Source organism: Lissotriton vulgaris, chromosome 7, assembly GCF_964263255.1.
Source record: "Lissotriton vulgaris chromosome 7, aLisVul1.2, whole genome shotgun sequence".
NCBI classification, from domain to species: domain Eukaryota; kingdom Metazoa; phylum Chordata; class Amphibia; order Caudata; family Salamandridae; genus Lissotriton; species Lissotriton vulgaris.
This window is the reverse complement of record NC_141695.1, coordinates 997,628,607-997,654,602: the sequence shown is the minus strand read 5'-3', so window position 1 is coordinate 997,654,602 and position 25,996 is coordinate 997,628,607.

The window sequence follows — 25,996 nt, the reverse complement described above, 5'->3', positions numbered from 1 at the left end:
GAATGCCTTGCCTCTGGAACTGAGACAAGTCAATGAGATTTTGCCTTTTAGAAAAAGGCTAAAAACCTGGTACTCCCAGAAGAGTTAGTTACCTGCTGTAGTGTGGCCTCTTGACTGCGTTTCTTTGTAAGGCCTAGCGCCAGGATGCCTGCAAGGTGACAGTTGCTCTATAGAAGTACAATAAATAAAATAAATAAATAAATAGATAGAGTGAGGGCGATAGATAGATAGATAGATAGATAGATAGATAGATAGATAGATAGATAGATAGATAGATAGATAGATAGATAGATAGATAGATAGATAGATAGATAGATAGATAGATAGATAGAGTGATGGCGATAGATAGATAGATAGATAGATAGATAGATAGATAGATAGATAGATAGATAGATAGATAGATAGATAGATAGATAGATAGATCGATAGATAGATAGATAGATAGATAGAGTGATGGCGATAGATAGAGTGAGGGCGATAGATAGATAGATAGATAGATAGATAGATAGATAGATAGATAGATAGATAGATAGATAGATAGATAGATAGATAGATAGATAGATAGATAGATAGATAGATAGATAGATAGATAGAGTGATGGCGATAGATAGATAGATAGATAGATAGATAGATAGATAGATAGATAGATAGATAGATAGATAGATAGATAGATAGATAGATAGAGTGATGGCGATAGATAGATAGATAGAGTTAGGGCGATAGATAGATAAAGTGAGGGCGATAGATAGATAGAGTGAGGGCGGTAGATAGATAGAGTGAGGGGCGCTATAATGGCAGCGTTGTGATTGGTGAGTACAGCGCCCAGAGTGAGGGCGATAGATGAATAGAGTGAGTGCAACAGGTAGAGTGAGGGCGATAGATTGATAGAGTGAGGGGCGCTATAATGGCAGCGTTGTGATTGTTGAGGACAGCGCCTAGCCGGGGAGCCTATGGGGAGGCCATTTTCTCTTTGTAGGCTGCATGCAATCTACATAGAGAAAGTGCAGAGTGCACATGACTGGTTTGGTCGGCCCCAGAGAGCCTAACAAACAGTGAGGGCCCACATCATTGGGCAAGCCTTTCCTCCCCGACCCACCCGCCCCCAAACAGGCATAGCCTTCTGCTTTCTCACAGCGTGAGAAGCAGAAACATAAAATGGTATTTAAAATACCATTGTATGTTTCTGCTTCTCGCACTGCGAGAAAGCAGTAGCGACGGTCCTGCTCAAAGGCATACTTTTGATGATGCTACCCAGAGTCGAAGAGAGATGTTAAATAGGAAGAGGGATATTGAGAAACTCTGGCTGATAATACACTTCACCATATCTTTGCCAAATAAAAGTTGTTTTCTTGCGCCTAGGCACATGGAAACTATAAACCAACTCATGGAATAAGCGCTCTGTGCCTAGGCGAGTTAAACTGCTCTGGAACAGTTCATGTGATTGGTCATGTGTTTACATGATAAGCTTCTCCTATAGTCTTGCTGCTCAAACCATGCACCATTTTAATTACCCATCCCTGAAATGTCTCCAATCTGTCTTTGTTGCTTGGGAGACATGGTCTCTGGATGATGCATGGTATAAATATTTGGTCCATATTAGGATGTCTCTTGCCCTTTCTTGAGTGACTGCCTAGGCAAAATAAAGGAAGGCCCTGTCAATAAATGTGTCCGTTCTGCTTATGGGAATTTTCTTGCTGTACTGGGACTCTGAGTTCAGCCAAATCCTAGGATTCTAGAGAAATGGCAGGGTCTAAGAAGCCCCTTGACATAGGCAATGGGTGTTTATAGGAAAGATTATCTTGCACTATTGCACTAATTCAGCCTTCATTTCAACTGCCCCAACTTTCTATCTTTGGCTTGGTATATGTGTTATAATACACATATTATTGTTATTGTTAAATAGCACTTGCATAACACACTATGCATCATTAGTAAGGGTTTGCAGTACTTTCCAGGGTGTATCAAATATTTCCAACACAAACATTTGATTACAGTGGTAAAGCTTCGCTTCCGCTATCAGCTGGTCTCTAAACGTATCTTTTAGGAAGAGAGCAAGAAAAACATGTCCTGCTTTAAGTGACAACCAGCTCTCAAAGGGGGAAAATGCCAATATTGAGACAACACAAATATGCATGCACACACACACCCACCCCATACTATACTTAAATTGGTTTGGTGGAAGGTCACAAGAGCCAATACACCTATGGGACCCCTCTACTGGTATAACCATTCTGCATTCCAGCAACAAGCAGCTAGTCGCCTGTATACGGAGGCATCCAACGGCACAAAAAGCCAGGGGATGGCTTACTCTGCATTGTACAAAAAGCACACGCCATAGCATCCTCTGGGGAAAATTGCCTGTCAGCCACTATAACCATGCTGGCTTGGTCTTTCCAAGCAGATAAAAGTGATCAGAACGTGGAGCCGAAATCTTCATACCACCTGAATTAACATTGGGTTGACTCCTGTTGGAAAACATGGCCTTTTTCAGTTTCTCAGAAGGCCTAGTGTAAACAATGAGGCATTGTGGGCCGGGGGTGGGAGGACCTCCGGTGCGCAGCCCTCTGTGAGTGAAAGGCAGCGCTGTGACCCCACTCTTTCACCTGTGCTGGAGGTGTGTGCTTTGAACCCGTACAATAAACCTGACAAAGAAACCTTCGAGTTTTATTGATTAAATGCTTTGCAAGGCAGCAGAGTGGGTGGGACTGACTATGTTTGCACTTGGCTGCCGAAGAAATTCATGTTGATAAAATGCTCGTTCAGTTTTAGCCTTCTCATAACCTGTATTTAGCCAAGAAAGATAGATTACTTTTTTTTAAATATATTTTGTTCTCCATGTTCTTTTGACGTAACATTTATATTATTTTAAATATTTTATATAGCGCAGGGGACATTTGGTAGCAGGACCCTCTCAAACATGTAGGGCTGCATGCAGATGGTTGTTATAGGCCACGCTGAGACCAGATTATATGATATTTTGGGGGAATAATGTGATGGAATATTTGCACACTTGCACGTCTTTATTATGTTAGGTTTATTTACAAGCTGAGACATATTTTCAGTAAGTTGACTGCTAGATCACAATTCTTCCCTGGGATATGTAGCTTCAAATGTGCATTGAAATAAGGGTCCCCTGACTCCAGATTGCTGGTCCAGTTTGAACTTTACGCTGAAAGACTTCGGACTAGAGATATTTTGAAGGTTTACAGCAGAAAATTAGTCACTTTGCTTTTGAATAACAAGCAGGAAATGGGATAAGGGAGGGGGTGGCAAATGGGGAGCACTTTCGCAGCCGCTTTGATGTTCTCAGTGGCCATGCGGCTCACTGAGAACATCAAAGCGGCAGCGAAAGTCCTCCCAAAGGCTGCAGGCGGGCAAATGATGCGCGTGCCCAGCGCACATGCACTGTACCCGATCCGCCTGCAGACTTTGGGAGCATTTTTGAAAGCCCTTACTTAACTCTTGCAGAGCAACGCATGTGTGTTGGCTCAGCGAGACCTAAAAAGAGGCTAACAGGCAGGAGGTAGGAGGAGGCAGCTGCAAACCGGAGCTGGAGCGAAGAGCATCTGTTCAGAATAAAAACAAGCTGTGAGGGGCGGTCATTTAAGAGCTGCTACGATGCATTCAACTGTATTTTTGGCAACAGCGTAGAGCTTACCTAACAATACCAAAGCTTCAAGGCACTTACTGCATGGTCGATGTTAGACCTGGCATCATTAGGGTGGGTTTCCCCTGTATTCTTTGCGTTTCTTCCTGTTATTTTGCTGTGTGTTGGACTTCGTTTTTGCTGGTGTAGATGCTCTGGGCACTTTGCCACTGCTGTTCAGTGCCAAAGTGCAAATCCTCCCTGTAAATGGTGTTTATCAATTGGTAAATCCATGATTGGCATATTTAATTTACTAGTCAGTCCCTAGTACAGTGTACTGTGTGTACCCAGGGCCTGTAAATCAAATTCTACTACTGGGCTTGCAGCACTGATTGTGCTACCCACAAAAGCAGCCTGTAAATGTAACTCAGACCTGCCACTGCAGTGTCTGTGCACAGTTTGGTACATGTTGACCTTGCAAGTGCACCCAACCTTCCATTTTCTTGCATCTGAGTCACCCCTAAGGTAGAACCTTTGGGCAGGGTACAGTGTATGTGAAAGGTAGGACATCCCCTGTGTGTGGCATGACCTGATAGGGAAATACTGCCAATTTTGTTTTTCACTATTGAAAGACTACCTGTCCCATAGGATAGAATGGGAGTTCATTTACAACATCTTGTAAATATAACTTCCCACTGGGACAAGATAGGAAGATAAAGTGTGTAGTATGCCTGAACCCAGAATATATACATACATCTTTTAGTGAAGATGATTTTTACATTCTATGTTTGAAAATACCACTTTTAGAAAGTAGGTCTTTTAGCCATCCTGTGTGCCTCAGGTAGGTGTGTGTATTGACTGTCTGGCTGGGCATGTGCATTCTGTTCAGACACCAACTTGAGGGTTGAGGTGAGCCAGGGCCTGGCTGTATAGACCTATGCTGAATTTAGAGTAGAGGGAGGAGATTTATTTTACAACTGAATGGGCCTGGTCTGCCTTTGACAATGCTGTCTCCACCTCCTGTCAGGAAGCTGCACCAGAGAGGACAGAACTGGTTTGGACTGGGTAAAAAGCTTCTCCGTCACAGAGAACAAAGATAAATGCACTATAAATGTTGGGCCCCAGACCCCTGAACTCTAGACTACTTTTGGATGCAAGAGGAACCTTTGCCAAGGAGAAGAGCTGGAGAAACTGAGGAGAAGTATTTCCCCTTTGCTGTGTGCTGTCTGGGGTTGGCCTGCAGTGGCAGTTTCTGCCAAGGAAAGGACAAGGACTTTGCTGTGTGCTGTGTCCCCTGCTTGAGGAAGATCTCCAAGGGCTTTAAGTAGGGCTTGCCTCCTGTTTTTGAAGTCTTAGGGATTCAAAGACTTCATCCCCAGCTCCCCTGAATGTCCTTGCTGGGAGTTCTGACCTTCCAGGATGTGCCTGCTGCAGTTCTGGGCTTCTGGATGTTGTTCCTGCTGTTGGGAGCTGGAAAAGCAACGCAACAATGAGAAGAACAATGCATCTGTACCTGTTTCTGATGCATCGCCGTAGAAACCGACACAGCACCTGGACACGAGAAATTGCAGCACGCCACATCGAGTGCACTGATCTACGGAGTCCAAGATCACCGTACTGATTCCAACGCAGGCCCGGCTGTGAGGGTGCAAGAACCAACGCATCGGGGGACCCAGGCTGCAGGAACCGATGCATCCCCAATCCTCACGCACCGCACCTGGGCACCATGCCCACAAAAACACCAGGGCCACAGTAAGAAACAGCCGCTTCACCCCCTCACACAGTAAGAAACGATACAGCACCTCCCCGCACAGTAAGAGACCGACGCATCACCTCCCCTTCAGTAAGGAATCGGCACATTACCGCCTATGCGTAACAGTAAGGCATCAACTCATCACCCCCCCTGAAGTAAGGAATTGACGCATCACCTTCCCTGCGACAGTTTTTGTTTGTGCGGGTGACGCATCCAAGGTACTTTGTGTAAAAAGTGTTGCATCTGCAATTTGCTTGGAACAGAACTGTTTCTACCTTTTGAAAGTCATATTTTTATCACTGTATTGTGGATTTTTAGTCTTGTTTGGTTTAGATAAAGTTATGTATTTCACTAAACTGGTGTGATGTCCATTTGTAGTGTTTTCACTGTATTACTGTGCTTGTGCACAAATACTTTACACACTGCCTCTGAGATAAGTCTGTCTGCTCGTGCCAAGCTACCAAGGGGTAAGATAGTGGTTATTTTAGTAGTGTATCCCCCTTACCCTGACTAGAAAGAAGGGTCCCTATTTGGACAAAGGTGCAAGCCATTGCCAACTAGAGACCCCCATTTCTAACATTGGTAGTCAACGGTGAGGATCCAGACTTGCGTTTGTGCCTTACATACAGTGATTGCTGTACACTACTAGTATAGTGTAGGCCTTTATGCAACCACATACAATTGGTGGAGCTTTTTCTTCTTGGAATTTTTTGCAACTTGAGAGCTGCCAATTTTCACCATGACAAAACTAGCATTAATTGCATCTGTGGATATTGAATTTGAGGAGCATAGGGTTGAAACCTACACTGTGCAACAATTGAAAGCTGTCTGAAAGAAATTTAAAATCTCAGTTAAAGGCCCCACCAGAAATTAGGAATACCAAAAGGCACTGAGGGCCTGGTTGGAATCAAGGAATGCCAGTGAGCACACCGAGCAGCCTATGGTGGAGGCTGAGAATTTAGATGGGCAGCAGGATGGACTATTGGGTCTGCCTGGAGGGAAGTTACCGTCCAGGGGGGCAGCAGTGTGTCTTCAAAGAGGCTGCCTCCAGAGGAGTTGTAGGACAGAGAGAGAAGCAGAGTGCATGAACTGGAGCTCACAAAGCTCAGGGTGGGGAAGGAGGATAGGAATTGGAGTTTCAGAAGCAGAAATTAATCCTGGAAGAAAAGAGGATGCTCTTAGGGCATGAGAGAGGTTTGAAAGAACTGGACATAAAAGCCAAGAGTATGGCGCCCAGTTCCAATGGTGGCAGCTTGTTGGCAGTGCCTGGAGAAGGGAAGGTATACATCCCCAAGGACATGATTAATGATTTTGTAAAGAGTGAGGATATTGGCCAGTGGTTTAAGGCATATGAGATAGCAATGTGGTCACACAGAATCCTTGAGAAAGACTGGGGAGTGGGGTTGTGGAGCCGCTGTGTGACAGAGGGGAGGGAAACTTTGTTAGCCTTACCAAGCGAGGAGCAAATGTCTTATGCCCACATGGAAGAAGCCTTGATCAGAAGGTATGGGTTGACCCCAGAACTCTATAGGCAGCAGTTGAGGGCCTGTAAGAAGCTGGAGTGAAGCACTTGGGTGGAGTATGTGTCCTATTTTTGCAGAGCACTGGATGGTTGGGTGAAGGGTAGCAAGGTAAATTATTTTCAGGAACTCTATGATTTGGTTGCATGGGAGCACTTGTCTGGTAGTTGTTTTCCAGAGCTACACCAGCATTTAATTGACAGTAAACTGACCAGCCCCAGGAAGCTTGCTGGGGAGGCAGACCGCTGGGTCAGTACCAGGGTCCACAAAGGTCATGTGGGAGACTCCACTAAAGGTGGGCAGGTTCCCCAGCAGAAGAGTGGGGAGGACAACGGTAAACAGAAGGAGTTCCAAAAAGGACCCCAAAGTAATTCCCAAGGGAAAGGTTCTCAGCCCCCCAGTGAGAGAAGCCATGGGTCCCTGTAGGTAAGCCTGCCCAGAAAGGCCCCTGGGAATGTTATGGTTGTGGTCAGGTGGGCCACTTCATAGGGGATCATAGGTGCCCCAGGAAGGCCACCACTTCACCCACAGGTGCACCACCCGTGATTTACCTTGTGTAGCCTTGGGGGAGGAGTTGGGTTCCCAGGAAGGGTGGGACTCGTGTAAAAGCTCAATTTGCACACTGTATGACAGAAATTGCTAACTGGATGGCCACAAATTGCCTCCAACTCAATAGTGCAAAAACAAGATTCTGCTTTTCGGCAGAGCCCAAGACCTATGGTCAGCCGACTGGTGGCCCTCTGATCTTGGCACAGCCCCTTTGTCTATGCAAGTGGTGAAGAATTCTGGAGTAAAGATCAAACACACTCTGTCTATTATTTACCTCCACATGTGGCATGTGTTTCACCACAGTCAGGCTTCTAAAGAAAGTTTTCGCCTGGCTACTTTAGTCTTGTAGGAAAAGTCTAGCCCAGGCTCTCCTAATTAGCCGCCTTGACTATGAGTATGCCTTATAGGTCGCTGCAAATGACACCTTGCTGACCAAGCTGCATGTTGTGCAGAACACAGCCGCCCAGCTTATCTGCAACTTTCCTTCTCAGAATCCATCAGTGCCCACTCTGGAAAAACTTAAATTGCTGCCTATTAGAAAATGCACTGTTTTCAAATTGTGCTGACTGATGCATACGTTTTTTATATACAATTTCACTTGCCATACTTTCGTCAAGACTCAGACACTACAAGCTGTCTAGGCAGCTAGGGTCCTCCAGCAAGCCTTTGCTACAGATTCCACGCATTCGACGGCCAGATTTGGTGGCAGGTACGTTTCCTATTTAGCCCCATTTCACTGGAACAAATCGCTTCTCAATATATCCACACATGCTCCGATTTTCTGACCTTTAAGATGACACTGAAAACATAGTTGTTCTGAATGCACCTGCCGTTGCCTGCTCTGCAGTGGTGAGATACTCTTTGGGAGTGATTCGTGCGCTTCACCAAGTTCATAAATAAAACATTTTAAAAACAGTGTCGGACTGGGAAAGAAAATAGGCCCAGGCACAGAAATAAAAGTGGCTCCTATCAGCGAAAAAGATACCTAACAAGCATTTACAATGCAATGGTTTTGCCTTTGTTAAAGTTAGAGCTATTGGCATTGCTCTTGACATTATTTTTATTTATGTTTTTTTAACATAAATAAATGGCATTGTCATTTACAATGCCACTAGCTTTATCTATCGCAAATGACACACACAAACACACACAGAGCCGCCCCACACACACCCCCACACAGAGCCCCGCACACACAGCCCCCACACACACAGCCACACAGAGCCCCCCACACACACAGCCACACAGAGCCCTCCACACACACAGCCACACAAAGCTTCCTACACACACAGCCACACAGAGCCCTCCACACACACCAACACAGCACAAGCAGGCAACAGGGGCAGACAGAGGCACAAGCAGGCAACAGGGGCAGACGGAGGCACAAGCAGGCAACAGGGGCACACAGAGGCACAAGCAGGCAACAGGGGCCCACATGTCAGCTGTTGGTTTATATAGCTGGATGCAAGAACAGAAAGCACAGCAAAAACCAAAATACTGGTTGGGTGATACAACCCCCCGCCCCCCAACCTCCAACTTTTTTTTCATGCCACTTAAAACTTTGAGCTGCAGATACAGGAAAGCCTGAACACACTGACTGCAAAGGGGCATCTTCAGAAAGTGCGGGTAAATGACAACATGAACTACGAGCTTAGCAGGCCACCCAGGGAGATGGCATATAGAGATGAACTACAGAGAGCTTAGAGGTCACCTACAGACTCTGCGTGCAGCATAGGAATTGAAACAAACAAATCAGAAGGTAATCTCGAGACCAGCTGCAGAAGAATCACAACCACCTAGCCCGCAGGAGTCATGATTAGAGACTGTTAGAAGAAGGTGGTGCCGTGGTACCCGTAGCTTAGTTCACCTCCAGAGACTGCAGCCAGAGTAGGAGGAGGATATTCCACCCATACAGCTGGAGGTCATCTCTAAAGATGGCCTGCAATGAAGGCGCTGAAACCCACATAGTGACAATGAATCAACCTCAGGGAGAAAACTAACTTCCAGAGGCTAGAAAGCTACCTCAAAAGACTGCTAGCAGAAAAGGGGCAGAACTCGCCTACAGCTCAGAATATTAGCTTCAAAGGCTATCTGAGGAAGAGGTACCAATTGCTGCAAGCTGCTTGGGATCCCATCTATACATGCCCAGCACATAAAGAAGTTACCCTTGGGGTCACCTCTAGAGATCACAGAAAACTAAGAATGAAGTACACCAGAACGCCACCTTGTTACAGTAGCAGTCATAATTTCCAGAACTCAGAAGGGAAGTGCAGAGGAGGAATCCGAGATCAGGCACTAGTCAAAGAGGAAGTGAAAAAGTTGTACAAGAGCAGAAGTTCCAGCCAGGACCAGACATCCAAACTATTGGCCACATCCACGGGGTTCAGCGTGTACAAAAGTAATGCATGCAGACATCCAGCTCCTCCCACATCATACATTTAAAACTGGAGGGGCTCGATGTTTCATTGCTTGCCTGTAAGTTATTTAAAAGGCTACCGTCTGGATTACGAAAAAAAAATACTTGGAATCGAAGTTTACATAAGAAACTTTAGTCTATTATTTGAAGTTAAAATCACAGGACACCAGGCATGAACCCACACTGAAGAGCATTTAGATGAGCAGCACCTAGAGGCCCCCATTCCTTGGTAAACACATGCAGTTTGGCAGAAACAGTAACTGGAAGCCACACCCTCCTGTGATCACATGCCCAATACTAATCAGACCTTACAGACAATCATAGGACACCAACTCCATTCATTCGTATGAGGGAACCCGACGTACTATCAGACGTAGGGACATCAGATGTCTAGCTCATATTAAAGCCACAAGAAGGAGCCAACTGTTAATGCTCACCCACATGCCATCACCCGAGACCCAGGTTTCTAACCCTGCCCCAAGTTAGGTCTTCAGTCCACAGAGGTCATTCAAAGGTCCCTCTATATACAGCGGTCCACAACTTCGTCGCTGTTCCACTATCCACTGTATCTAATCCACAACTCCCCTCCCGTCGATTCCACGGACCTCTCACACGTCTTCCCCTCCTCCACAACTCACCACTGGCCTTCCACTCACCCACAGGTCGCCCCACGGAGGTCATGTCACAGCTCCATCCATACAACAGGAAACAGTCCACTCCCTCGCGTTTCCTTACTTCTAATTCCAGACTTATTTGAAGCACTTACTTCAGGGCTCTCATTCCTCAGGACTTAAAGGGCGTTATCACCAGGGCTCTCAAGTTTTCCAGTTCCATGCCAGATTGTCTCTTCTACTGGAGTTGTTGCTTTGCTTTCAATGGCTTACAGCCCTAAATTCGTCATGGGCTACACCGGACTGAAAATGACAGACTAGTGCCCTGCCCAGCCAGCATATTAAGGTCTTGCTGTGCCACTTAAAGGTGGAAACCGCAGAACCCTGCATCTGCGCGCTGACCTCACCTCATATGCCTTTCACCCTGCATCTGCGCGCTGACCTCACCTCATATGCCTTTCACCCCAAGCTCCTGTACAGCACATCCCTCAGCTTCAAGAAGCCTTCTTTTCAGGGTTGACAAGGTACAGCTCCCTCTGCAGTGCTCCCCAATGATGCAATTCAACAGCTCTGTCGCTGGTCTACCCCTGTGGCCCCTAACCCAAACCATCCCCGAAACAACACATCCAACAGCCTCCACACGCCCCCTTCCAGAGACACGGAGGAAAGGTCATTCCAACGCCACCCCCCCCCCCAGCTCGTACCCCCATCCTCCCCCACTCACCAGCATGATGACCCCCCAAATACTGAGCACGATCCCGCAGGCCGCCATCTTCGGCCCGCAGCACAGGAGGGACACCATCGGGGCGCAGAGGTGAGAGCGCGGGCGCTTGTGGTGTGGGTGGACGGACAGCTGGACACACCGGGCAGTGGGGCAAGGGATCAGCGCCGGCACAGAAGGGATGAAAAGCTCGCAGTGTCAGAGCTGAATCGCTTCTAATTACAACACCGCTGGCCAACTGCTGAGAGCAGCACTCAGGGAGAACCGACCCCCACCGCTGGAAATGCCAGGACAGCCCTCGATCCGCTCACAGGCTGCAGCACGAGGTTTCACCAGTCTCGAGCTGGCGAGAACGTGAGGAGAAGAGGTGGGGGCAGAGGCCAGCTGGGGCCGCCCTACCTCCACTCCCGCCCATGTGCCGCTCTCCGGCACCAACAGCAGCCGCACGGAGCCCTCCCCAGCCCTTCAGACTCACCGGGCTCTCTTGGGCGGGCTCCTCCGGGCGGCGGCCTCTCTGCTGGGCGGCGGCGGCTCGGCGGCGGGTCTCCTCCTCAAAATGAAGCACCGCCTTCTCCTTCCGCCGTCGTCCTCCCGAGTGGAGCCGCCAGGCTCCCGATCCACTTCTCCTCCGGGGCGCCGGGAGCCCCCAGCAGCGGCGACGCGACCTCTCCTCTTCCCCGGTCTCCCTCTGGGCACGGGAGACCGGCAACTCCCGCAAAGGCTTCCCCCAGGCAGGGGGAAGCGGAACAACACGTCCTCCCGGCCCCGCCCACAACCAGGCGGCGGGCCGGACCTCTCCTTCCGGGGAACAGCCAATGGCTGCGCGGCAACTCTCCCTGGGCCACCCAATGGCAGCGCGGCCCTCCTGACGAGCCCACTGGCTCTGGTCGCGCTGTCGAAGCCACGGCGGCGGTTTCAGCGATTGAAAGAATGGGGAAAGGGTTTCCCAATACTAAGGACTAGTGGACTCGCCATAAATCCTCATTAGTGCGCAAGAGGGCAAAGTGGTAGGATGCAGTAGTGCCGGCAATGCCGGACCAGACACGGGGGCGTTCCCGGCGTCCCGTGACGTCGGAAAAAGCCAAAGAATGTCGGGAACGCCCCCGTGTCTGGTCCGGCATTGACGGACAGGCCCCTCGTCCAATGGCAAGGCTCCGTTTACGGAGCCAGCCAATCAACGACGAGGGCCGAACCAAGCCACACTATTATTCTCATCAGGTTTTCGCCTGCGCCGAAAAGATGCGCAGAGCGCATCTTCGGCGAGGCAAAACCTAAAAAGGTGTCCAACATTTGCAAATTGGAGCAGTTTTAACTTTAAAGACTCACTGTATAGCTGTTTTACAAATTATGGACAACACAAATGCATTTGTGCTAGTGGCAGGCAATGTTCGTGGTAATTTCAGGGAAATCAACAGTGCAAATCGGCCCAGCAGACAATGAAACAAGCCCACAAATAGCCACAAAATGGTCGAAACACTGACCCATCAGACCAGCCGATTGGGCACTGCCGGTTGCCCTATAGGCCAGTCTAACCCAGTGCACAACCCTTCAAACCTTCAAAACCTGCGGACCATTGAGCTTCAAAAAATGTAACACATGCCTCTTTTGAGATGGTATTTAGGTGATTCTATAGCTAATGGTCTCCTCTCACACAGATTGAATCTGAATGTTCTGCACTTGTTCAGATCAATAATAACAGGATGAGTATAGCTCTATAAGCTGCTTCCAATTGTTTCACCAGGGCAGATGCTCTTTTCAAACAACATCTATGACCCATAAAACCCACCAAAGCCACTGAAGGCATAGCCTGATGATATAATTGCAGGAAATGGTTTCTATCACATTCCAACCAAAAGCAAAACTGTGAGCCATTGCAAAGAATGTAAGCTTTACCGATAGCATCACATGCATTTTCAATAATAGGGTTAACATTTGGTCCCATCGGTCCCTATCCGCCACCAGAGAGTCACAGGGCAGCGGGCAGATCCATGTTACAATAGGCTAGCAGAAGGACTGGTTCAAATAGCTGTGCTTGCCAGAAGTGGGCTATTGGTCTTAAGTATTTCTGTTTTCCATAACAAACCACTGTGTCCTGGTGTTTTGCAGGTCTAGGGAGGGTGGTGCGATAGATCTTTTCTAAAAACCAAAGACACAAAACAGTTTGTCAAACTCTTTATTAGAGGAGTTACAAGTCCTGGACATGATCTGCAGTCCAACTAAAGAATACAACAAAGTGTTCCTTGTTACGAGTATTAGACCCATCCAGATCCTTTTGCAAACACTTGCTTGACTCACAGTTACAACCAGAGGCAGACCTGCACACTTACCCAGCATGAGTGGTTGCATGTAATGAAGAACGCTGGAGACACTCAACGGAGAATATCATTTGATTAAATGACAGCCTGCCGGATGTGTGGCTTCCCTCCTGCCAGCTGCAATCCAACTGCCATGGATAGATTCCAGGCATCCCAACACTCTTGGAGACATAGCATTGGAACACACGAGTGGTAGAACTTAAGGTCATAACATTGCACAACTGGGATGTGGGGTTGATGAGTAGGTTCCTTCTTTTGTTGGGCTCTTTAGGCTACCCATATTCTACTTTAGGGAGCAGCCACCTCTAAGTACAATTGTAACAATCCTGTATAGCAGTAACAGGCAGTGTAGGTCTATGGGTGTTCGTGAGTGAACAAGACCTCATTATCATTTCTACAGAAACCAACAAAGGGTTAAGACTACCCAAAATGTCAAGTCTTAAACAAAGTAGGATTACATGTTACAGAACATAAGATAAGTGGACGGCAACCATTCTAAACAGATAGCATGGACTAGGCCATTGCCCTAACCCACCTACTGGATTGAATGCCCAGGTGGTGACTAAAATCTCTGGCCAAATGGCCTTCATCCTCCCAGGGATCTAGTCATTGCACTGTCTTCTAGGACTGAGAAATGTTATTCTTCTGGAATCGTTTGAGGATAAGGCCACCCCAATGTTTCGCCTATGTACTATGTGCTTCCTTCTGCGGTTCTGTACAAAAACTGATATGAGCTTCAGAGCCCAAGGTTTTTTGCAAGAAAAGAACAACACAAGAGTACCCGAGGGTCTGAAAGAGAGAGTGGGTTTGTAGTGTGCGAAAATCAAACAGACAACAAAAAACCCTTTCACTAACCTATAAAAATGGTATTCAATGACATCATAGTAGATGGTCAGAGAATACCCATCAGTCACAGATGTGTTTTTTTCAAGCAGAAGGAGACCGAGATGTAGAATAGATCTCTTCCACTGAAAAAACAGTAGTATGGGTACCACTTTTCGAGACCAATAAGTGGTGGGGTGCGATGTGACCTGGTTCTACCTCTAGACAGCGCATTTCTTAAACTGTCCAAACAAATTTTTAATATTGGAGGAGTGAGTATCACCTGAATAAAGTCTGTTCTATACTCCCTCATCCAATTTTAAATACATTTTTCCATCTTATTTTTTCACACACTATTTTCTGCACTGCACTCCTCCAGTCACACCGCACCCCACCACTTATTGGTCTCGAAAACTAGTCTCTACCCTAGTTTGGCTGGTAGAGATAAGAAGTGGGTTGTGGACATGGTTTCAGTTGTGAATCTAATTCAGGAAGTAGCATTTGAATGCTGTGAACTGCACTGTTTTCAACAATTATCCTCAATGTTAACTGTCTTTCTCTTTTCCTCCTACGTCTCGCAAACACCCTCGTTTTGTATAAAATTTGTTTGGCGTCTTCATGAAGAGTGCTCTTCACAGGATTCTTGTTTACTAAAACTCGCTGTTCTACATGCCAGGATACCTTAACATGAAATACTGCGCATAGAGATAAATGTTAAGAAAACGAAATTCAAGGCACTCAACCATTCTAAGAAGGTTAAAAGAAAGCTATCTCTTGGCAGTGATTTATTGGAACAAGTGGACTCAGTTACATACTTGGGCATCACACTTGCACCTCATCTATCATTGGGCCAGCTAATTGGTGTAACAATCATAAAACATAGGCAGAGAACTGGAGTTATCCTAAAAGAACATTGTGCTTCTCACACAAGGCCTGTTGCACCTGCTTTGAAAATCTACGAAGTGAAATCTTTGGGAGCTACCATTAATGGCGGCGAGCTCTGAGGGTTAGGCGACATCACAGGTCTTATAAAATCAGAGAACAAACTTATTAGAGAACTGGTCTTGTTTCCAATTAGCACTCCCTTGCATTCTTTATTTATGGATTTGGGCATGAAAAAGGTAATCTTAAAAGGTCATTTACTGCCCCTCTTATATTGGCATAGAATCTGGGTCACCCCAGAACTGGGGCATCATGCAGCCACCTTAGTGGAGATAATCAAGTTCAATAGAGCTAATAAAGTTATTTGGCTGTCCTCAGTGAGGCACCTTTTGAAGGCCATTGGTCTCAGTTTCCTGGGCCTTTGTCCTGAGGTTGTGAAGATCCCTTCGAAAGATATGCTGAAAAAATATTATTGGACCAACACCTTCAAGCAAGAAGAGCGTGAGGTGGGGGAACCAATGTGACACATGATTTCTTTTATATTAAGTCTACATTTGCACTAGAACTGTATTGGATTTAGTCACTACTCCTCTTGATAGAAAGCTCTACCATCATTTTAAAATGAGTACACTCCCTGTTAAAGTGTTTTCAGCTGAATGGAAACGTTTATCCAGTGAGGAGTACCCATTCTGTGTAGGCCAAAAAGAAACCATCCCACAAGTGCTATTTGTGTGTTCAGCATACACTAGATTTCGTTCCTTTTGGATTGAACCAGTGTGTAGGTTTTTGTGTATCTCTAGCCATATGATTGCCCTAAGAATACTACGTACTGATGCAACTCCCTTTTATGACTGTTCAGTTGTAAATTGTTGGGGTTGATGTGGGCAAACAGGAAGGCTTTCATTGCTGCTAGGGGACTTTAGGGGGTGATTAGTGTACTATTTTTCTAATATTTTTACATTTTTACTTCATTGTATGTGAATTTTGTATAAAAAATGTTAATGTCTACTTTTAACTACTTTCCGTGTTGTTTCCGACTTTCCTACAGTAGCGACTTTCTTATTTTCCAATTATGGACGCGGATAGCCGGTTATTGACAATCCTGATAACTTTATTGTGCTTAAGTATGATCTGTATTCATTTATTTAATTTGTTCCCTTTTATGGCTTAAGCCAAAATAAAGTTATTTGAAATGCAATACTGCGCTTTTTAAATTCAACCAACAAATCTGTTCACCACCAGTCAAAGTCAAATGACTGAAGAGCATTTATTTTTCATATGTCAAAATAACAATCAAGTACGATCGTCGCTTATCTAATTTCCTATTCTAAAATTGTGCTGGCAAGGAAATAAATATGGTGGACAGATTAAATATAGTCTTTCACACAAAGAAAAACACCCTCCAACTACCGAAATTCCAAGTCAAGAGGAATGGGTAATGCACACTGTTTACCAACGCAAACATACTCCTAAACTCCAGCAACAACACATCCATACATTCAACATTGGGAAAGCACAAAAAGGGAGGTTTAAAAAATAATCAGGGATATTTTCCCATGTTGACTTGCATTGAAATGGGCAACAACAAAAAGGCGAGCTGAAGAGGGAAACAGAAAACAATGGATCACTCTCCATTCACAACAAAGCAAAACACATACCACCCCTTTCGCCAAAGCCCCATGTTGTGGCATCTTTCATACAGCAGATTGCCAGTACTGCAGGTGACTCGACACTGCCATTTTCGTGTAGCAAGCGAATACACAAACTACTGGCATGATTTCACCTGATGGTAATGTGGTATGGTGAACTGCTGGGTGACAGTCAAATCCGCCAGCCCTGATAAGATTGCTAACACTTTTTTCTGCCAATGAGGTGTCGGCTGTTCGTTACTTTATGGTCTGAGCATGCAACTTTTTTTAAAGTATGTGCCAATGGCCTTTACATTAAAAAGTAATTCAGTGCCCTTTTGGACACATTTTTTAAATTGGGAAAGAGAGGTTCACACTTTCTGTTCTTTTCACTGGGCACCTTATCACATGAAGCAGCAAGTGGGTAGCGTATAAAGTCTTTTCTATATAACTCAGTCTACACATCTCTATCATAGGCTTATCTGGGCCGGGTAGGATCCCCTGTCTGAATAGGAAAGTGCAGGTGACGACAAACTAAGCCAGTTGTTAGCACTATCCAATAGGCTCAAATGGCTGCTACCGTGAGGCACTTACTATTTTCTGAATCTTCCCCAAGCTAGTCTCAAGGACTAGGACATGTGGAAGTTCTAATGACATGTACAACATTCCACGCAGCAGAGACAGCATTATAATATGTACACTAATCAATAGTACAGGATACCACAGTCTTGTTACTTGGAATTAGGCACCACACTTACCGGTACACTACACACTTATATCCCCAGTGTCACAGCCCCTTCGTTCAGAGGGAAAGGGCCCTTACAGCTTAATAGATCCCTTAGGAGTCTTATTACATGATAATTGTCAGTAGGTGGGAATGGTCCGAGAATGGGTTATTATACGTTTTGCTTGTATTGAAATAAGTACAATTTCAGGAGAGGGAAGGCTGAATTGAAGCCATTTTCAGCAATAAAAAGTCAGGAGTCTCCCGTTTGAAATTGGTCTGTTGCATATGATGGAGCAAGGTGGAAACAAAATTTTTTGTATACCCCTTGTGAGATTAACTTTCCTTAACAGAAATAAGTACTAAATGTGTGGTTTTAAAATTAACCAACATAGAGTAAAATGCACACACAAATACACGTGGGATAGTAATTTGCATGGATTTGCAAAGCATAACTTACTCATTTGTCGTGTATTATGTCATAAAGAGTACGCATTTATTATAATCTAATTGAGGATTGCATGAATGTGCTTTTGTCCATTTATTTGTGGCATATATCATGAAGATTGGTAAGTCGAACCACGCATATATGTTGCTCAAAGCTAGGTAAATACTAACTGGGTTATCCTTAGAAAGGGGAAGGTAAACAGAAAGGGCTTTATTTCGTAAATTTACACTTATTTGTGTTTGTTTTTGTAATAGTTCCTAAATTGAGGCCTATGCGAGTTTAAGAAAAATGGACGCTGACTGAAATTCCGAGATGCGATAGAAGTGCGCAAGCCGTATGGGTCAAGGACAGTGTGGCCATTTTGTGGGGCCTAAGTCAAAAGACAGTGAAGTCAGCATGTTGTCCGTGGGAAAAGAACGACAAATAACAATTTAAAGGACACTTCCATAGTTTGCTGCAATGTGAAGATGACTAGGCACAAACTTATAATGAAAGACGATGAGGTGATGCTCATCCAACTCTAAATTGACCAATCACGGACATTCAAGAACTTAAGAGTTACAAATTTAGATAGATAAGTTAGTGAAAAAGGGTAAAAAGAGGACATTTGGGACATTGAGGAGAGCTCGCCTTTTGATTTGATTTTTGCACCCCGAGATGCTGTCGGTCTGCGCAATTTTTCTGTGGCGCAGGGACTTTGACATTTTTCTCGACTTTAACTTTTGAATGGGTGCGAAGTCCAGAGAGAGAGAGAGAGAGAGAGAGAGGGAGAAAGACAGAGAGGTTTTCGTTTGGAATTATTACATTCTATTCGCGTCTATGTTTGGGTAATATGCCTTTTATTTCTTTAAAGTCTGTCATGCTGATAAATGAATGCTATTGAAAATTTAAATTTTCAGGACTTATTGCATAATTGAATCATTTCCATTTTAATAAAATGTAGAGGTCATGCTAGGAGACTAAGGGGGTCATTAGGATGGTGGGCGGACTTAGTCCGCCTACCATCCTATCGGCCTTTAGGACCGCCCGCCATAAGGGCGGGGGTCCCGTGGGTGGCATTAGGATGCGCATGGCACTATGGCGGGCGCATCCTGCATGTTTAGCATTGTGATGGGTGGGGCTCTCAGCACCGCCCGCCACAATGCTAAACATGCACGAATGCATTTGCATTAACAAAGCAGCAGGCACCGCGCGGTGCCTGCCGCTTTGGTAATACAAATGCAGGGTACCCCCCTGTGCACCCCCCACCTCTCCTTCACTCCGGGGGCCCGCAGTGGACCCCCGAAGCGAAGACCGCATGCCTTTCTGTGGCGGCATTGCCACCACAGAAAGGCATCTATCCTGGGCCATCCTAATATGGCTGGCGGTGTCAAATAGACACCGCCACCATGTTAGACCTTTTCCGCCCTGGTCCGCGGCGGATGGTCTTTCCGTCCGGCACGATCACCCCCGCCATACTTATATGGCGGGGGGCATTTAGCTGAGGATGGCGGGCGGATTGCCCCAGCCAGGCCGGCTGTGGCTACCGCCAGCCTGGCGGGGGCAATCCACCCGCCATCCTAATGGGCCCTATAATCTTTAAATTCAAATTAAATAAATGGAGAATTAAGCTGGTCTTGTTATCCATAGTTAAATTTTACTAGCAGATCAAATAAAATAAATGAATAGTGGGGTGTTTCTAAAATTTACTCTTACAGAAACCATGGTATTAGAAATAAAACTGCAGTTGTAAATAATGTATAAACTTAGTCTAGGCACTCAGCTATACCACCCCGACTCCTCTTTTGGATCATTTACTGAATCCATGGAGCAGATTAGATGAGTAAATGAATGCAAGGTAAGAATGATGGGCCCAGTTGTAAGAAAATAGTGGGTAGCTCCGTGGGTAAGGTGATGGTTTTATGAAGAATATTTGGTGCCACGCTGCTCCAGTAATACTTGGTAGCAGAGCATAGGTTGCTATAGGTTAACTAGGATATATGATGTGTAAAATAGAATATATAGAATCGTGATTTACAGAATTTTGAACTAACATCTGTTGAGTTTGTATCGCGTTATGTGTAGTCAAGAAAAGGCTTCTGGATAGTGTGGGAAGCTGGTCACTCTGTCTGCAGGCAGAGGAAGTGTGGCAAGTGAAGTCGCACATCACATAGTCTGTTTCAAAGTGGTGACATCGTCATATGTTACAAGTTTAGGGATCTTTACGTGTAAAAGTGGGGAATGTATAGCGAGGGTAACCTGTGAAATCTTGGTCTGAGCACAGGAATTATTAAGAATCCTGCATAAAACTCTACCCGGAGAGAGTAATAAAGTTTAACCTTAAGCTTGAAAGAAGGGTAAGGTAGAGGGAAGTGCTACTTTATTGGCAAAAGTAAAAATTCTGTGGTAGAGAAGAGGTAAGCACTGTCTACTGGAAATACAGAATTCGTGTATAATTGAGGAAACTATCCTTTTGGTTTTAGCGAAACAGATCAATGGAGTTGTTTTATGTAGGTTCTAACTGATTTTGCTGTATAGAAGTGTAAATACAGTGTGCCGGTAAATTTTGTAAAGGAGGGTTCAGTCGAAGCTGCAGAAGCCGGAGCAGGGCTGAAGTCAAAAGTGTCGCGCTCGGATTGGTCCATGTGACCAAGACAGAGTAAGGTCTGATTGGTGCATAAGCGAAAGCAGCGAAATAATTGGTTGAGCACTAACGAAACGTATCTTGTTCTAATTGGTGTGATAGTGTGAACCGCGCTGTGATAGGTTGGTGTTACGAAGCAGTTTACGGAAGAGAGAGCGATCTTTTGAAAGTGCAGGGGAATTATAACAAGATTGAATTTTATTACGGAATGGAGAAAGAGAAATCCTTCATGGTTCCAAAAATTGAAAAATGTATTAAAAAAGAACAAAGTAATTGAAACTAGACAGGGAAAAATAATTCCTCCGCCGAAAACGACTGCATCATACATGATGACAAAACATGTATATGGTTGGAAAATTGGGCGATATATACCAGAAATGATGGTGCGTTAGCTTTCCCAGATAAAGGATCTTTTAGTCTTGCAATATTAAAAAACTTGAGAGACAAAATGATGAAGCTTGAACCAAGACCTAGGCCAACACAGTTTGAAGATTTGGCTGGGGGGGAAGATGAAATGCATGATTTAGAGCAAGAAAGGTTCAGAGACTACCTAGGACCAAGGAATAGAGGTCGTAGATTTTGGAGAGAGACACATGAGACTAGAATGCGAAGATGGAAAAATGCTGCTATGTGTGATGGGATGTATCCAGTTAGATTGGTAGATGAGGAAAAAGGGCGGAAATGTACAGAAAATAGGAATCATATAGAAACAGTGAAAAGGGAGTTATGAAGATTGTGGGTCTGAGGGTGCAGTATTGGAAGAGATCCTAAATAGGAGACCACCGCCATATCAAGCAAATTCTATGGGTACAACCCCAAGTGCTTCTCAGTTGGAGGATAGACTAGCAGAAACTCCGAAAAGATTCTCAAATTTTAGAGATCTCCCAGAAAGAGTAGCAATGAAATATGAACCAGATGTTCCATTAATCGGAACAAGATATACAAGGACGCCTAAAAAAGGAAATGGAATAGAAAATATGGGAAATAGAGTAGAGCAACAAGCTGAAGCACAACAGAGTACTGCTGAATATATACATTCAACAAATGAATTAGCTGAAAAGATACAGGAGCTTACTAAGAATATAGAAGCTGTAACTGTTCTGGTAACAATAGGTCCTGTAATCCCAGTGTTTGAAAACCAGAAAATAAAAGAGCCATCTTTAACTATTCCTTTAAATCATAGTTTACAGAAAGTAAAATAAAAGGTTTTTCAGATTTGTCAGAAATTAAACCTATTAACCAAATGACACCGCCAGAACTGACTTTTAATCAGAGTCTTCCGTATAAATTCCCAACAGGAGCAGAGTCACATTCGGTAACTCCTGAGAAGAATGTAGAGAAAATCAATTTAACACAAACTCCAGTAGGGCCAACAGAGCAAGAATTCAGCGATTGGATCAAAACCTTAAAACTGAAAGAGACAGAATCAAAATTGCTAGATGTAGCTAGGTTAAAGGTTGATATGGAAGAACTAATAATTGGAACAATTGGTACAGATAGATTGAAAAATTATCAAGATGATGAGATCACATTTATGTGTAAAAGTAATACGTGGAAAATAAAAAGCATGCATGACAGGTTTGAAAAACTAGCAAGTGAGATGGATGTGGATTTTACAAAATATAACATTTTGCAAAAACCGTATAGAGTGGATTTTACTGACAAAGATATAGAAAACATGAATAGCAGGAAGAATTACTCAAATAAAATAATTAATTGTGTTATTGAGAAAATGGGGAGATATGGATAAGTGGAAAATGATTTGGACAAAGAAAAGAGAGGAAAGCAATGACAAATCAACATTAGCATTCCCAGTAAGAGAAAAGGAAGAAGTGGTAAAAGAATTTCCTATGAGAGAAATACCTGGAGGAGGATATGTACATGTACCTTGGAGCAGACAAGACATTTTCTCATTCACAAATGATTTTCCTCGATTGAGAGAGAAACTAGTAGAATGGTATAGACAAGTAGATCGATTTGTGAAGGTTTCAAAAGTCTTATAGGAGGATTTAGATGGGTTGTTTGACATAGAAGTACCAGCAGATTTATGGTCAGAGTGTACGATTACAGTGGATTGGCCCAAAGAGGAATATCCACGAGATAAAGTGACAGGTGCTCCTGGACCTGAAGTGATGCGAAAATATAAACAAGTTATAGTGTTTTTGAAAAATAAAATTCCACCAAAAGAAACAGATTGGGTAAAAATAGAAAGGACAATACAGGGGGCAAAAGAGTCAGTTCATGCATTTTATGAAAGACTGTTGGTATTTAATCAGTATAGTTGATATGAGGAATTGAATGAAAAAGATATGAGTAATTTTGTATATCGCTTTGTGATATGGATTGAGACCAGAGATAGGGGATATGATTAAACATAATTTAATGGGATGGCAGTCATGTTCCGTGAACGAAGTCCTGAGACATGCAAAATATTGTAGTGATGAAATTGAGGTAAAACAGAGAAAACGCAAGGAGAAAGCAATGTGGGCACATGTAAAGGTTGCAGAACATCAAGTAGGTCAGTTAGAAAATAAGAATGCAGAAGGTAACCAAAATAGAGTGAAAGGAAATTCTATCAAACCAAAGTTAGCTGGAAATATAGAAGAATTAAAGAAGAAGTATCCGTGTCATAATTGCGGTAGGATGGGACATTGGAAAAAAGAGTTTAAGGGGCCCATTAGGATAGCGGGCGGATTGCCCCCGCCAGGCTGGCGGTAGCCACCGCCGACCTGGCGGGGGTGATCCACCTGCCATCCTTGCCCTGAAAACCCCCCGCCATATTAGGATGGCAGGGGGGACCGGGGTGGACGGTAAGACCGCCAGCTGCTTTTCTGGCCCGGTCGCAAGGCGACCGGGGCGGAAAAGGTATAATATGGTGACACCGCCAGCCATATTATGATGGGCCAATTGGAATGCCTTTCAGTGGCGGCATTGTCGCCACAGAAAGGCATGCAGAGAATCCCTGCGGGGGCCCGTTGCGGGCCCCCAGGGACTCCCGGGGGGGTGGGGGTGCACATGGGGGGTACCTATGGTGCCCCCCGCATTTCAAAGTACAACATGGCAGGCACCGCGCGGTGCCTGTCATGTTGTGCTTTGAAATGCACGACATGCATTTTTACCATTGCGGCGGGCGGTGCTTTGAGCACCGCCCGCCGTAATGATAAAAATACAGGATGCGCCCACCACTGTGGCGGGCGCATCTTAATGCCACCATCGGGAACCCTGCCCTTATGGCGGGCAGTCCCTTTTTCCGATGGGATGGAGGGCAGACAAAGTCCGTCCGTCATCCTAATGGGGGCCTAAGTATCCACCGAAAGTTAATTCGGAAAATACATCATTGAATCCACAGGTGCAGAATTAGATAATTCAGCAACCATCGCCACCGCAACAGGTAGTTAATTCACTGTGTCAGGTGCCACAACCTCCACTTCCTCACAATGTATACTTACATAGATACAATACAGAGACAGGATTCTGCACAGTAGACCAGGTAACGAGAAATAATAGAGTGCATGTGAGTCCGCAATATTGGCTGAAAAAGGACGGAAGCGAGTCGGATGATAGTTTCTGACGGTGCCTGAGAGAGGGAGAAGAGTGCGTGCTTGGCGCTACTCTAGAGGTAGATCAGTCTGGTCCATATGTGAATGGAAAGGTGAATGATGTAGATGTGACTTTCCTAGTGGACACAGGTGCTACCTGTTCTACTGTTAGATCGGTGGAAATTCAAAATCTTCCTCTCTCAGGTGAACACATTCAAGTGGTAGGTGTAGCAAATCAGCAGATTAAAACATCTTTAACAAAACCAATTAAAATAGAGATTGGAAATTTCAAAGACATGCATCGATTTGTTGTGTGTGACAGTAGTCCTGTAAATCTCCATGGAAGGGACATACTGTGTAAAATGAACTGTGCCATTTATTGCTCACCAGATGGCATAGAGCTCCAAACTCCAGATGAGGATAGTCTGTATAAAATGACAATGACACTAATTGAAGCAGAAAATAATAAAATGTTTCTTGTGTTTAATCGAGAAAAAATACCAAAAGAACTGAAAGAGGCAGTAAAAGAGCAAGTGTGGAATTTTACAGGAGAAGATATTGGTTTGATGAAAAATGTAGATCCTTTAAAAGTTTCTATAAAAGAAGGAGTAAGCTATCCGAATACACCTCAATACAAAAATTACAGTTGAGACAATTGAAGGAATAACACCATTGATTGAAAAAAAGATTGAGCAAGGGATTTTGAGAGAAATAGAAAGCAGTCCTTGCAATTCACCGATAATGGGATTGAAAAAGCCAAATGGAACGTTCAGAATAGTACAGGACCTGAGAAAGGTAAATAAGATCGTCATTCCATGTTGTCCAATTGTGCCAAACCCAGCAGTAATTTTATATCAGTTTCAGCATGATTCAGAATGGTATACAGTCATTGATCTATGTAATGCGTTCTTCACGGTATACAGACAAAATATTGGGTAAAAAATATTGAATTACATAAATATCGACTTCAAAATATAGAATGGACAAAATATCAAATGGACAGTACATAGTCAGCAAAAATATCGAATTTAAGGTTAGTAATGTAATATCGATTTTTATAAATATAGAAAGTCAAAATATCGAAGTATATAACATAGGTTATTAAAATATATCGAATTTTTAATAATTTCGAATTTTTAAAGTGTTTTGTATGTTAGTATATGTGTGAAAAGTGTATCTTTTTTTGTAATTTATTTTAAGTAATGAATTTTATGTTATTTAATTTTGCGTAATTTAATTCTGTAGCGGGTTGTGGGTTTATAGGGGAATAGGGTGGGAAGTAATTTAATTATATCAAATAAAATATACATTTTTTGAAATTATTAATTATTTTTAATTTAATTTTGCATTTTAGTTATGTAGCGGGTTGTGGGGTTATAGGGGAATAGGGTGGGAAGTAATTTAATTGTAATTAATTAAATATTTTAATTTATTTATTGGTATTTATTTTGAATAAATTGTTAATTAATTTTTAAATGGTAATTAATTAATTTTAATTGGTAATTATTTTTTATTTATTGATTAATTGATAATTATGTGAATTTTATTAATTTGTTTTCTGTAGCAGGTTGTGGGTTTATAGGGGAATAGGGTGGAAAGTAATTGTATTATAATTAATTAAATATTTTAATTTATATATTGGTATTTATTTTGAATAAATTGTTAATTTTTAATTGGTAAGTAATTCATTTTTAATTGGTAATTAATTTTTATTAATTGATTAATTGATAATTATGTGAATTTTATTAATTTATTTTCCGTAACGGGTTGTGAGTTTATAGGAGAATAGGGTGGGAAGTTACTTAATTGTAATTAATTAAATGTTTTTATTTATTTATTGGTATTTATTTTGAATTAATTGG